Source organism: Monodelphis domestica, chromosome 1 (assembly GCF_027887165.1).
Source record: "Monodelphis domestica isolate mMonDom1 chromosome 1, mMonDom1.pri, whole genome shotgun sequence".
In the NCBI taxonomy this organism is placed as follows: domain Eukaryota; kingdom Metazoa; phylum Chordata; class Mammalia; order Didelphimorphia; family Didelphidae; genus Monodelphis; species Monodelphis domestica.
The window spans coordinates 512,657,129-512,672,099 of record NC_077227.1 but is presented as its reverse complement, the minus strand read 5'-3'; positions in this window follow the sequence as shown (position 1 = coordinate 512,672,099).

The window sequence follows — 14,971 nt, the reverse complement described above, 5'->3', positions numbered from 1 at the left end:
TCATGTTTCTCTTTTGAGTGTCTTTTCTTCAGACTAGATATTCCCAGTTCCTTCAAGAGATTCTTCATGTGACATGATGTTCAAGTGCTTCTATTCTGGTAGCCCTCCTATGGATGTTTTCTAGTGGATTGATGTTCTTTAAAAAAAGTTATTTTATTGTTTCCCAATTACATAAGAAAACAATTGTTGTATTTAGTTTAAAAAATTTTTAGATACAATTTTCAATAATGGTTTTCTGATATTTTGAGATCCATGTTCTCTCCCTCCTTCCCATCCGTCCCTCCTCCCTAAGATGGCAAGTAATATGATATAGGGTGTACATGTGCTGTCATATTTTCCATGTTCATCAGGTTGTAAAATAAGACACTAGAGAAAAATTCATGGAGGAAATAAAGTGAAAAACAGCATACTTCAATCTGCATTCAGACTCTGCCAGTTCCTTCTATAGCAGTAGATAGCCTTTTTCATCATGAGTCCTTTCAAGTTGGCCTGGATCTTTGCAATACTGATAATGGTTTAATTGTTCACCATTGATCATTGTACTTTATTGCTGTTACTATGTACAATGTTCTTCCGGGTCTGCTCAATTCACTTCGTATTACTTCATATAAGTCTTTCTGGTGTGTGTGTGTGTGTGTGTGTGTGTGTGTGTGTGTGTGTGTGTGTGTGTGTGTGTGTGATCATCTTGTCCATCATTTCTTTTGGCACAACAGTGCTATTACAATCATCATCATCATCACACACACACAGAGTTTTTACACCAACCAAACACCAATCAAGATTAGAAGGGAAACATCAAAGTAGGGGAAAACATTTTCTAGCAAATGTTTTTTACAAAGCTCATTTCTCAAATATATAAAGAACTGAATCCAATTTATAATACAAAACATTCCCCAATTGACAAATGGTCAGAGGATATAATCATGCAGTTCTCACATGAAGAAATTAAACTCTCTTTAGTTGTATGAAAAACTGTTCCAAATCACTATTAATGAGAGAAATGTCTACTAAAACAACTGTGAGGAACTATAACACCCATCAGACGGTCTAATATGACAAAAAAGGATAATGATAAATGTTGGAGAAGATATGGAAAAATTGAGACAATAATACACTGTTGGTGGAGCTGTGAACTGATACTACAATTCTGGAGAGCAATTTGGAATGATGACCAAAGGACCAAAAAACTGTACACCCATTGACCCAGAAATATTACTACTAGGTCCATATCCCAAAGAGATCAAAAATAGGGGGAAAGGACCTACTTGTACAAGAATATTCTTAGCAGCTTTTTTTGTAGTGGCAAAGAACTGGAAAGTGAAGGGATGTGTATCAATTGGGGAATGGCTGATCAAATTGTGTTATGTGATTGTAATGTAATACTATTTACATTCACTTTCTAAAAATTTAAGTTCCAAAATATTCCCCTTCCTCTTTTCTCTTCCCACTCCCTAAGAGAGAAAGTAAGCAATTTGATCTAGGTTATGCTTATGTGCGGATCAAAGTTCTTAAAGAGTGATGGGGAGAATAGATGTGGTCAGATCAGGTAGAGTACAGAGGGGTCATTGTATCCTTATTCCCAATAACTATGACTCTCTTGATGCATCTCAAAGTTGCATTAATTTTTTTAGTTCTGTATTATATTGCTGACTCACTGAGCTTGGGATCCATTAAAACTCCCACATATTAAAACAAAAAGCAAACAAAACAAACCTACTATCTAACTATGCCTCTGCTGTCCTGTATTTGTGAAGAAGATTTACAGTTTTTGTAAGGGAGATATGGTTTCCTCATCTCTCCACCTCCTTTTCCCCCTCCACCCCCTCAATAAATGTAGTCATAGAATATGCTTGAAGTTTTTAAATTAAATTTTATTTAGTTCTGAATTATCTCTCTTCCCCTCCCATTGAGATGTCAAGAAAACCAAAACCTATTACAAACATGTAGCCATGCATAATGAATTCCTACATTATTCATATAAAAATATGAAAATAAGAGAAAAAAATATACTTCAGTCTACACTGAGTCCATCAGATCTCTGTCTGGAGGTGGATAGTATGTTTCATCACAAGCTGAATTTGAAACTATGGTTAGTCATTATGTTGATGAGTTACTAGGGTTTTCAAATTTGATTATTTTTACAATATTGCTTTTATTATATAGATTTCCTGGTTCTGCTCACTTCACTTTGTATCAGTTCATACAAGTCTTCCTAGGTTTTTCTGAAATCATCTCATACCTCATTTCATCATATATGATATAACTTGCTCAGTCATTCTCCAACTGATGGGCATCCCCACAGTTTACATTCTTTGACATCACAAAATGAGCTGCTATACAGATTTTTGTACTAATAGGCCTTCCCCACTGACCTGTAAAAATTCTCTTTGGGGTATAAATCAAGGATATAGCTCCAAATTGTTTTCCAGAATGTCTGAACTGGTTCACAACTCCACCAACAGTGCATTAGAGACCTATTTTCTCCATCATGCCATTTTTCTTTTTTTTTTCCTTGTCATCTAAGCCAATCTGATGGATTTGATGTGGTACCTCAGAATTGCTTCAATTTACATTATTAATGATTTAGAATATTTTTTCACATGGCTATTGATGACTTAGATTTTTTCCTCTGAAAACTGCCTCTTTGTATCCTTTGACCATTTATTAATTAAGAGAGTGGTTCATTTTCTTGTCAATATGACAATTCTCTAGCTATCTTAGAAATGAGACTATTATTAGAGAAGCTTGTTGCAATGCCCATTTCCAGCTTGTGTATTAATTTAAGCTAAATTGATTTTGTTTGCCAAAAATATTTTTAATTTTATGTAACTAAAATGATCCATTTTACCTCTTTTGAACCTCTCTGCCTCTTGTTTGGTTGTGAACTCTTCCCCTAGCCATAGATCTGACAGGCGATTTCTTCCACGCTTCTCTAACTGATTTGTGGTGTCATCCTTTATGTCTAAATCATGGAGCCATTTTGGAGCTTGACTTGTTAGATTATGAGAGATGTTGATTTATACCTTTCTGTCAGACTGCTTTCTAGTTTTTCTCAACAATTTTTGTCAGTAGTGAGTTTTTGCCCCAATAACTGAGATCTTTGGGTTTATCAAATTCTAGGCTACTGTGCTCATTTATTTGCTTCTAAAGTATACCATATATATAATCTGTTTCACTGATCAACTGGTTTCTTTGTTACCCAGTACCAAACTGTTCTGATGATCCCAGCTTTGTAATATCATTTGATATCTGGTACTTCTAGCCTCCACACACCCCATTCTTTCCTTCCGATTTTTTTCACTAGTTCACTTAATAGTGAATGTTTTTGTTCCTCTAGATGAATTTTGTTATTAAATAATGTGACCTATCATTTTAAGGAAAGCACCATTTATTCTTACGCTTTCTAGTTTATGTCTATAGTTTCCCAATGTTGAACCAGCCTTGCATTGTGGTATAAATTCAACCTCACCATAGTATATGACCCTTGTGATATATTATGGTTTTTCCTTGTTAATATTTTATTTAATATTTTTTGCAACAATATTCATAGTGGAAACTAGCCTATAGTTTTCTTTATCTTTTTTTACTCCCCCTGTTTTAGGTTTTAAGACCATATTTTTATTCTGAGAGGAATTTAGGAGAATATTTTCTTTACCTATTAAAAATAATTTATATATTATTGGAATTGATTTTTCTTTAAATATTTGGTAGAGGGGGCAGCTGGGTAGCTAAGTGGATTGAGAGCCAGGCCTAGAGACGGGAGGTCCTAGGTTCAAATCTGTTCTCAGACACTTCCTAGCTGTGTGACCCTGGACAAGTCACTTGACCCCCATTGCCTAGCCCTTACCACTCTTCTGCCTTGGAGCCAATACACAGTATTGACTCTAAGATGGAAGGTGAGGGTTTAAAAAACTAATTAATTAATTAATATTTGGTAGAATTTACTTGTAAATCTATCTTTTTTTTTCCTTTGGGAGTCTACTTATGGCTTGCTAAATGATTGAAGTATTCTATTTTAATATAGGCAATTTATACTTTTGTAAACACCAATCATTTACTTTATATCGTCAATTTTATTGGCATATAGTTGAGTGAAATAATAATTGCATTTATTTCTTCTTCATTAGTTGTGAATTTATCTTTTTCTTTTTTTATCCTGGAAATTTGGTTTTCCTTTAAAAAAAAACTTAAATTAACTAATGGCTTGCCTATTTTGTTGGTTCTTTAAAAAAAAGCTCCTAATTTCATTTATTAATTAAATGATTTTTTGCTTTCAATTTTATTGCTCTCTTCTTTTTAAAATGTTTGTCTTGGTGTTTAATTGGGAATTTTAAATTTGATAGTTTTCTAGTTTTTTTGTTGTATGTTCAATTTGTCAATCTGTTTTTTTCTCTCTTACTGATGTTCTCTTTCCTTCCTAGGCCTAATAAGTGTATATATGGTTTGGTTACAAAAGTACCAAGACAAAATAATTTATTTTCTTTCCTGAAAGGTGAGGAAATTTCCAGTCAACATCAGGTCCCTAACTTCTATGAGGAGAGAGTCCCATGTGTTCTCTATAAAGTCTAAGCTTGCACTGAACACCAAGAATTATAAAGAGAAATTCCATTTAAAATCATCCTAGACAATATAAAATATTTAGGAGTCGATTTGCCAAGATAAACACAGGAATTATATGAACACAACTACAGAACATTTTCTACACAATTAAAACTAGATCTAAATAATTGGAAAAACATAAATTGCTCATGGGTAGGATGAGCTAACATAATAAAAATTATAATCCTACCTAAATTAATTTACTTTTTCAGTGCCATACCTATCAAACTACCAGGAAACTTTTTTACTGAATTAGAAAAAATTATAACAAAGTTCATTCGGAAGAACAAAAGATCAAGAATATCAAGGGAAATACTGGGAAAAAAAGTTAAAGATGGGGGCCTAGCAGTACCAGATCTTAAACTGTACTATAAAGCAGTGGTCATAAAAACAATATAGTACTAGCTAACAATGGAATAGACTTGGGGTAAATGACCTCAGAAAGATAGTGTATGATAAATCCAAAGATCCCAGCTTTTGGGACAAAACCCCATCATTTGACAAAAACTGCTGGGAAAATTGGAAAATAGTATGGGCGAAATTAGGTTTAGCTCAACAATGACTTGCATATAAAGAAGGAAACTATAAGTAAATTAGGTGAGCAAAGAATTGTACACCTGTCAGGTCTTTGGGAAAGGGAAGATTTTAAGACCAAGCAAGAGTTAGAAAAAATTACAAAATGTAAAATGAATAATTTTGATTACATCAAATTAAAAAGGTTTTGTACAAACAAAATCAATGCAACCAAAAGTAGAAGGGAAGCAACAAATTGGGGGAAAATCTTTATAACAAAAACCTCTGACAAAGGTCTAATTACTCAAATTTATAAGGAGCTAAATCTATTGTACACAAAATCAAGCCATTCTCCAATTGATAAATGGGCAAGGGACATGAATAAGCAGTTTTCAGACAAAGAAATCAAAACTATCAATAAGCACATGAAAAAGTATTCTAAATCTCTTATAATTAGAGAAATACAAATAAAAACAAATCTGAGGTACCACCTTACACCTAGCAGATTGGCTAACATGACAGCAAAGGAAAGTAATAAATGTTGGAGAGGATGTGGCAAAATAGGACACTAATGCATTGCTGGTGGAGTTGTGAATTGATCCAACCATTCTGGAAGGCAATTTGGAATTATGCCCAAAGGGCTTTAAATGACTGCCTGCCCTTTGATCTAGCCATAGTACTGCTGGGTTTGTACCCCAAAGAGATAATAAGGAAAAAGACTTATACAAGAATATTCATAGCTGCGCTCTTTGTGGTGGCAAAAAATTGGAAAATAAGGGGATGGCCTTTGAATGGGGAATGGCTGAATAAATTGTGGTATCTGTTGATGATAGAATACTATTATGCTAAAAAGAATAATGAACTGGAAGAATTTCATGTGAACTGGAACGAACTCTAGGAGTTGATACAGAGTGAAAGGAGCAGAACCAGGAGAACCTTATACATAGAGACTGATACACTATGGCACAATGGAATGGAATGGAATTCTCTACTAGCAGCAATGCAATGACCCAGAACAATTCTGAGGGACTTATAAGAAAGAACACTGTCCACATCCTGAGAAAGAACTGTGGGAGTAGAAACACAAAAGAAAAACAACTGCTTGATTACATGGGTTGATGGGGATATGATTGGGGATGTAGACTCTAAGAAATCACTCTAATGCAAATATCAATAATATGGAAATAGGTCTTGATGGATGACACATGTAAAATCCAGTGGAACTGCTCGTTGGCTATGGGAGGGGATTAGGGGGAGGGATGGGAAAGAACATGAATCATGTAACCATGGAAAAAATTCTAAATTAATTAATTAAATAAATAAATAAGCAATTTTTAAAAAGACTAAGCTTTCTCTATGGGAAAAACTGTTTCTTTTTCTTTTCTTTTTTCTTTTCTTTGCTGTCTTTGGGGGACACATTCATAAGTACCAAAACAAATGGTAACTTATGAGAATGGTAACTTATTATGCTTGCTAAATTCATGTTACTGTAAATTTGGATGAACCTAATCTCTAACCTCACTAGCTATGGTAGGTTTGTGTCTAGTTGAAGAGTGTTCATTGTCACATTTTTTGTACAAATGGACTTTGCCCAAAAAATGCTTTGGTTGATTTGCAGAGGTCAACAAATGTTAAACGGTAAGAATAGTGGAGGGAGGGGAGATGTAATACATAACACAGACACAGACACAGACACACACACACACACACACACACAGACACACACACGTTAGCTGATGGAATTAATCACAGAATGTAGTAACACTCGATGAGGTTTTAACAAAGTGTAACACCCTGTGATCTCTTTATGAGGTGTGAACACCTTTCTGATTAAGTGAAAAAGAGACCAGCTAAATTGACTAAGAACACAAACTAACTGTGCTTCTGAGAACTTTGAATAGTTAAACCCCAGATGAATTTCAGGTTGGTGAGTGGAAGAGAGTACAAGTTGGGAATTTACTGGGGAGAAGGCCCCTGCCAGAGGGTAAGGAAGCAGTTTCTTCTACCTCCTGCCCTCACATTTGCCATGTGACTTTAAAGGGGACCTAGTGGCCCAGTAGCTGCCACTAGATCTAATGGGTAGCCAACACATATAATCTAGTTATATAGACAGTTACCAGAGGAAGCAGCTTCAAGTAGCTTAGTGCCTGGCAACAGAAAAGAGAGTTGAGTTAGAAAGACCCTGAGAATCCAGCTGAACAACCTATCCAGAAAGGATATCCGATACTCAAGGATAGCTGTTATGAGTTGCTTTAACAATTGTTTATAGCATACTGCCATAGCCTAGATCAGCTTATGCTGGCTAGTACCTTGGATTTGAAATTGAAATGAATTGGAATACTTAACAAACTTACCTATACCAGGGGAAGGATATCGTGAAGATATAGTATAATTTCAGCTGAGCACAGCATCCCAGTCTTGAACATGCTGGTATTCCACTCATCAGAAGCCTTAGGGAGAAGTCTTTGCCCCCTGCTCTGAGTTTTTTTGTTTTTTTGTTTTTTTTGCTAAGGTGATTAGGAAAATATTTAACCAATTTGAACTTTGGTTTTCTGAGATAGTCTAGTCTTTAGGACAACTTCAACACTTTGTAAGTAAACACTATCCAAAGCTGTGTGTGATAAGGCCTTAGGAAAAGCTATCCTAGTTTACATTGCAAGGTCCTAGGAAGTGATGTACCAGTCACATATACTATACTATCTTAGTAAATTCTTTTGCTAAAAGCTAACAAATCTACTGGCTGATTGTTTACAGGAAGCCCATGGATGGGGGCTCCTGAGCAGTATTAATGTTAAAAGTATGCACCCGTGGGGTTACCCCTAGAACCTGAGAGAGCAGTCATCTTCTGGAGACTTAATTTTTGAACATTTAAATGCCATTGTAAGAATTTTCAGGGTCTTTGCTAACTACTGTATGAATAAGTTACATGAATAAACAAATGAATAAGCACAGGATTCAAACAGACAGGAACACTGTAATTTATTTATCAGTTTAAGAATGTGACATCAGTAGGTGACAGACATGTGTACTTCACAATTCCACACATATATAATATATACATATACACACTTGTATATGTATTTATGTATGTATGTATGTAAAGTCTTTTCTCCTGAGCTAAATGACCCAGGATTTAGGTAAAAATCAGGCGGGCACATAGACAGGAAAAGCTACATTTTTAGCAAGAGAAAAGGGTTGCTTAAACTGTTCTAGAGCCTTAGTATGGCTACTTACAGAAATCCAAAGAGAACTCTGTGAGTCAGCTAGTTAATGAACATTTGTTAATCTCTTACTATGTACCTTATTAGATAGAATAAGGGAAGTGTGTGAGTCCCTAGAATTATTAAAAATTCTATAAGGGTTTTTTGTTGTTGTAATTATAAAGTAATTGGAGGGAGGTACTGACAGAGACATTTAGCACATTCAGTGATAACAATAAACTCAGAACAAAAGGAATCAATTATGTTCCCCTAAAAATCCACTTTTGATCAGTTGAGGAAGGACTCCAATAGAGATATTATGTGTATTTTATGGACAGGTCTGTGATCAAATCTCTTGTTTCTTCCTTTGAAATATCTATTGAATTCACCCTTTCCTCACCATTCTCATTCCCATTGCTATAGTTTAGGCTCCCATGCCCTTATTTCTGATCTAAGGCAACAGCCTCCTAGAAGTTGTCTTTTCCTCCCCTATCCAGGCAATCCTGTATCACTACTATCAAATTAACCAGAACAGACTAGAAATATTTTTGTAGGCAGAGTGCAGGGGTGTAGTACAAGGATAAGAAGCAGCAACACTGGGAGAGAGGCTGTTTCTCTTGTCTCTCTCTGGAGATTTTTTTTTTCCTTTTAGTTGGGAGGAGGGCCAGTATCAAGTGGAAAGCTTGTCTTTCTGGGCAGAAGCACACCACCTCCACCATGTTGGCCCCTATGTTTATTAGGGTTCTGCAGAATATAGGATCATAGATTTAAAGATGGAAGGGACATTAGGGGTTATATAACTCCAACCTCTACTTCCCCTTTTTATAGAGGAGGAGACTGAAGGCACTGAGCAGTAAAGGGTCTTGCCTATTAAAAGGAAAAAGTGAGTGAATCCCTGGGATGTTGTTTTAAAGATAGGTCAGACTGCTGCTGATCTAGCCCTGTCTGGACAGAGGATTAATGGCTGCCCTCTGTCACTTTCAAATAGTATGATGCCACAAGTAAAGCAGAGGGCTTTACCAGAATAGGGCACACCACAGGAAAGGAGGATTCCTGGTGATTAGGAACTTTTTGTGAAACCTAATCTTCCTGGGAGACCCTTCTGGTAAAAAAAAAAACATCGCTGGAGAGAGATCAATAACTTTGGAATCAGGGCTTTGCGTGGCCTGAATCTAATAGAGATCTCCCTCCTGAACCAAACCTCCACCCACCAACCTTCTTTTATTAATGGTCTGACTGCTATAGAATAAACAAACACTATTTATTTGGGATAGAATAATTGTGATGGGTTAGGGAAGAGGTCAGACAGGAATTCTGATGCTAAATATCCAGACTGAAGATATGTCTGTCCTCCAGCTCTGGCCAATAGCCTGGATCTGTCTGGAAAACTTATCCAACTTCTTATTTTCCTGTGCTATCTATCCTAAACTAATGTTAAATTAAAAACAAAAGCCCTTAAGATATGGCTAATACAGAGGAAGATGTTTCTGTCTTCTGGACTGACTCAGCCCGTCCTCCAGGGAGAACCCTCTCAGGCGAAGCTGAAATGTCCAATCAGTCCACTCAGATCTTGTTATGGCAGAGATCAGGAACAATTCACAGGCGATAGAGGCATTGAGTTCAATAGGGAAAACCTCAGGACAATGGTGGGTTTCAAAATCCTGAGATCAGAACAAGAGCTGCTTCCAGTCCAAAGCTCAGAACCGAACCTTTCGCCCAATGATAATTTACCCAGAAGCCCTTTTCTCCAACATTCCAACTGTTCTGGCTGTCAGTTTTGCTTCTCCATCATTCCATTTCACCTCTGTGTAAAATCCTTCTCTATCATACCTAAGATAATATGCCAACTTACAAAATAAGGTAACCACTATCAGACATAAGTCACAAATCTATCTGTGACCTTTAACTCAGTGGTACCATACGGTCTTTCACTGAATAGTCATCCTAAATTATTGCTATGTTGTCATACCACATTCTTGTAAAAAAAATTCTGTGTAACAGTTTTTAAGAAGACAATTTATGTTGAGTTACATGAAAAATGTTTAAAAGTTCATAAGGAAGGGAAGGGGGTGGGAAACTCATACAACCTTTCAAAACAGAGTGCTGGGAGTCATTTCAAAATTCTAAAACTGCTTTGTTGGCAGTACAGTAGTAAGAAGCTTACTCAGTGCTAATTGACCTGAGTTGCAGGAATGAATGATTTAAGATCCAGGTTGCTGTGGTAACCAAGGTAAATTTTGATCCTGATGTGGGTAGGGGGTGGGGATGGAGAACCATGATTTCCACTTACTTAGCAGGGCCTTGTCCTAATCCCTTGGAGAAGAAAGGAAAATGGAGAGGGTGGGGTGTTCTGGCAAGAAAAAAGAGCCTAAGGAGGGAATGAAGGCAGCAACCAAAGCAATTTTCATACCTGCTGCCATTTGTAAGAAAAGAGTTTGTGCAGGACAGCCTTAAGCATAAAACCTGGGAATAGTCTGGAAACTGAGTCATTGGACAAATAGAACCTTAAAGGTAGAAGTGTGTGTGTGGGTGCTACCAGAGAGACAATCAGCCATACTCCTTTCAGCCCAAGTAAAAAACAGGCTGGCCTTCTTCTTAGGAAGATCTGAGTCCAAAGTTGAGAAGAGAGCCTGCTATGAAGGAAGGGCATAGCTCAAGAGTTTCCTCTTCCATTTTTATTATAAGCTCTTTGGAGAATACAGCAAAATGGGCAGGAGATGTGGCAGTGAGGGTTTCTATTCTCTCTCCCTCCCCACATTTCCTCCCGGCTCCCTTTGGTTCTGGTGTCTTACATCAGAAATACATGGAGGAAAATCAGTTGCACAGTGAAGTCAAATTAATTTGATGAGAAGAAATGAGAATCTAGCACCAGGAGAAAAGCTCTGACTGTGTGATGAGTAGAGGAAAACTTTCAGTAAGAAATTCTTTCATGTAACCTTTATGGAAAGAAGTATATTCATGGTATAAACCCTAATGACAACTTGCAAATTTACTTATGATAGAAATCCTATAACTCTTTTTAATAATATTCTTCTGGGGATTTCCAATTCAAAAGAAACCTAAAGCTCATGGAATGTTTGTTCCAACTACTCTGGACTCAGATTCCAACTCTCCTCCAAACACAGCTCTTTACTGATATATTTACTTTACATGATACATATGATACTTTACATGATATAGAACATTTATAGATATATAATTAACAATAGTCTATCAAGGCACATCCTATAGAACAAAGTTCAACACATCAATCAATCAACAAGGCTTTATTAAGCACCTGTTATATAACAGGCATTGAGGATGCAAGAATGAGGAATGAAACAATCTTTCCGTACCAGCTTAACTTCTAATGGGTGGGGTGGGAGGACAATGAGTAAAGATATCAATATAAATCAGTCAGTTGGGGCAAGTCCCCCATTGCCTAAAATAAATAAATAAATACATGCATACATAAGTAAATCAATCAATCAGTCAAAAAGCAAATATTAAATTCTATGCGCTGTACTGTTATAGGGACACAGAGACAAAAAAAAAGTTCCTGTCCCCAAGAAATGTTCTTTCTAATCAGAGAAACAACATGGAAATAACTAAGTACATACAAGATATTAAGATATATACAGGATAAATGGAAGGTAAACTGAAAGGGGAAGCATTAGCATCTGGAAATACCAGGAAAGGCCTTCTGTGGTGGGCTGAGTTTTGGTTTTGTTTTAACACTCATCTTTTATTTTAGAATCAATACTAAGTATGAGTTCCAAGGCAGAAGAAGGGTAAGGGCTAAGCAACTGGGGCTAAGTGACTAAGTCAAGCATCTAGGAAGTGTCTGAGGTCAAATTTGAACCCAAGACCTCCCATCTCTAGGTCTAGCTTTCTATCCACTGAGGCATCTAACTGTTCCTCAAGTTGAGTTTTATTTTATTTTATTTTTTAACCTTTACCTTCCATCTTGGAATCAATACTGTATACTGATTCCAAGGCAGAAGAGTGGTAAAGGCTAGGCAATGGGGGTCAAGTGACTTGCCCAGGGTCACACAGCTAGGAAGTGTCTAAGACCAGATTTGAAACCAGGACCTCCTATCTCTAGGGCTGGCTCTCAATCCACTGAACTACCCAGCTGCCCCCTCAAGTTGAGTTTTAAAGGAAGCCAGGGATCATAAGAGCCAGAGAGGGAAAGGAACAAAATAAAAACAAATATATACAAAGTAATTAGATACAACAACTGGGAGGGAGAGCAGTAGCATTTGGGGGATCAGTAAAGACATCATATAGAAGGTAATGCTTGATGTGCTTCTGGAAAGAAGAGTGGGATTCTATGAGATGGGGAGAAGGGGTGAGGAGGGAGTGCATTCTGTTTGTAATAGGGGACTAGCTAATGAACCCAGGACTTACCAGCATGCACAGGATGACATAGATTGAATTCTCATAGAAAGGAAGAAGTTGGGGTGCCTGCTTTAGGAAGAGTTGGAGAGACTTTGGAACAAGTCAAGACATTCTATAACAGATTTCAATCTGCTAACCATGTGGCATCTAGGAAGCTCTTTGGCCATGGAGGGACTCAAAAAGTTATGAGATGACCTCTACGCTGCTCTTTCTTAGTTGGACCTTTGCTCTTGGTTTGACTTCATGTCCTTGTGGTAGATTTCTTGGTAGACCGGGTCCAGTGAAAATCAATGCCCCAGCTACTTGGACATGTGGCCTTTGGATATAGGTCTTGGTTTCTTTGACTTTTTAAAATTTTTCCATTTTAGATCAAAGAGATTAATCTGTAGTCTGTAGCCTTGCAAGCTTCAAGAGGGCAGGAGATTGAGCCATCTGGCAGTAAAGCCTGTGTAGCCAGCCTAGCATAAACACTGTGAAGTTCAGGACCCAGCCCAGGTGGTAGCAATAGCTGGTTTGATCATTCATCAATCCATAAGGTAATATTTGGACATGAACTTGGTGGGTTCAGTGCTGTGTAGTGATAAATCTAAACCCACTCTCTCCAGGGACTGAGGTGATATACAGGAGAGGTGTCCCCAAAGTCTTGGAGGCAAATATTTGCCCTTCTCATTTTAACTTTGAATTAAGTATTACTTTGTAAAAGATTATTTATTGGGGGGGGGAGACTAGATAGCTCAACGGATTGAGATCCAGGTCAAGAGACTGGAGGTCCTGGGTCAAATGGCCTTAGACATTTCCTAACAGTGTGACCCTGGGCAAGTCACTTAACTCCCATTGCCTGACCCTTACTACTCTTCTACCTTGGAACCAATACTCAGTATTGATCCTAAAATGGAAGGTAACAGTTAAAAAAACCTAATTTATGTTAAGTGCTAGTCATTGATGGAGAACAGTGGAGAGAATATACCTGGATTGGAGGCTTGAAACCTCTCATAAAAATTTCATATTTATATGTATTTGTTCCCTTTCTATTTATTCAGTCAGTATAATATAATTATATAGTATATCATGCATATATTTACTTTTATCTTCTGTATTAGAATGTAAACTCCTTAAGAGTCAATATTATTTTATTCTTTGTCTTTGTATTTCTAGTGCCTTGCACATAGTAGGTATATAATTAATATACAATTATATATATGTATATATATAAAATAACAAATATAATTTGGCTTTTAAAAATTTTTCCATTTTAGTTTAAAGAGATTAATCTGTAGTCTGTAGCCTTGTGAGCTATATATAAAATAATAAATATAATAATACATATAAATAAAAATAAAATAATATATAATTAATGCTTATTGGTTAATATTTTTCCAGTTATTTAGATCTGATGTTATGTGAGAAGTGTTTTGCAATTGTGTTCACATAGTTCCTACAGATAGACTCCAAAGTATTTTATATTGTCTACAGTTATTTTAAATGAAATTTCTCATTCTATTTCTTGCTGCTGAACTTTGTTGCTAATGTATAGAAAAGTTGATGATTTGTGAGTTTATTTTATATCCTTTGCCTTTGTTAAAATTGTGAGTTATTTCAACTACTTTTTAGTTGATTCTTTAGGATTCTCTAAGCATATCATGCAAAAAATGATAGGTCCATGGATTAAGATCCAGAAGAGAATAAAAAAAGTGAATGAAACATTTATTAAATGCTTACTGTGTGCAAAAAAAAAGCATTGTGCTAGGCACTGGGTATACAGATAGAAAAACAAAACAGACCCTGCTCTCAAGGGGCTCACATTCTAAGAAAAAAGATACAAATATAGAAGGTTGTGATAGCAAGTCAGAGGGAAAGTAGCCATGGGCCTTAGAGTACAGCAGTGAAGCAGATGGTAATATCTCTTCCTTAATGTCATTTCCACTGATAAAATGATATCAACTTCTGTCGTAGAATGATTTACAGTTCCAAGAACTCTGGCAATTAGAATTTCTCTTTGGGGTCTTCAGTAACTGCAGCACCTTCAGGAGTACTTGTCAGGCTGAATCTCCACAGAGATTGTTTCTCAGGATGAAGACTGCAGGCAGTGGACTAGATGCATTCTTATTTCAGAGACTCTTGGATTTAGTGTTCTGGGCTGTCTCCATCAATCTAAGAAGATGTGATGGTGATGTTTGACTTGCCTGGCATATGTTACTTCTCATCTCTCCCTTAGGGTGTTTTGCCTGCCCTATGAGTTGCAACTGGTCTGCAGTTGGTGCAGATTGCTGACCCCATCT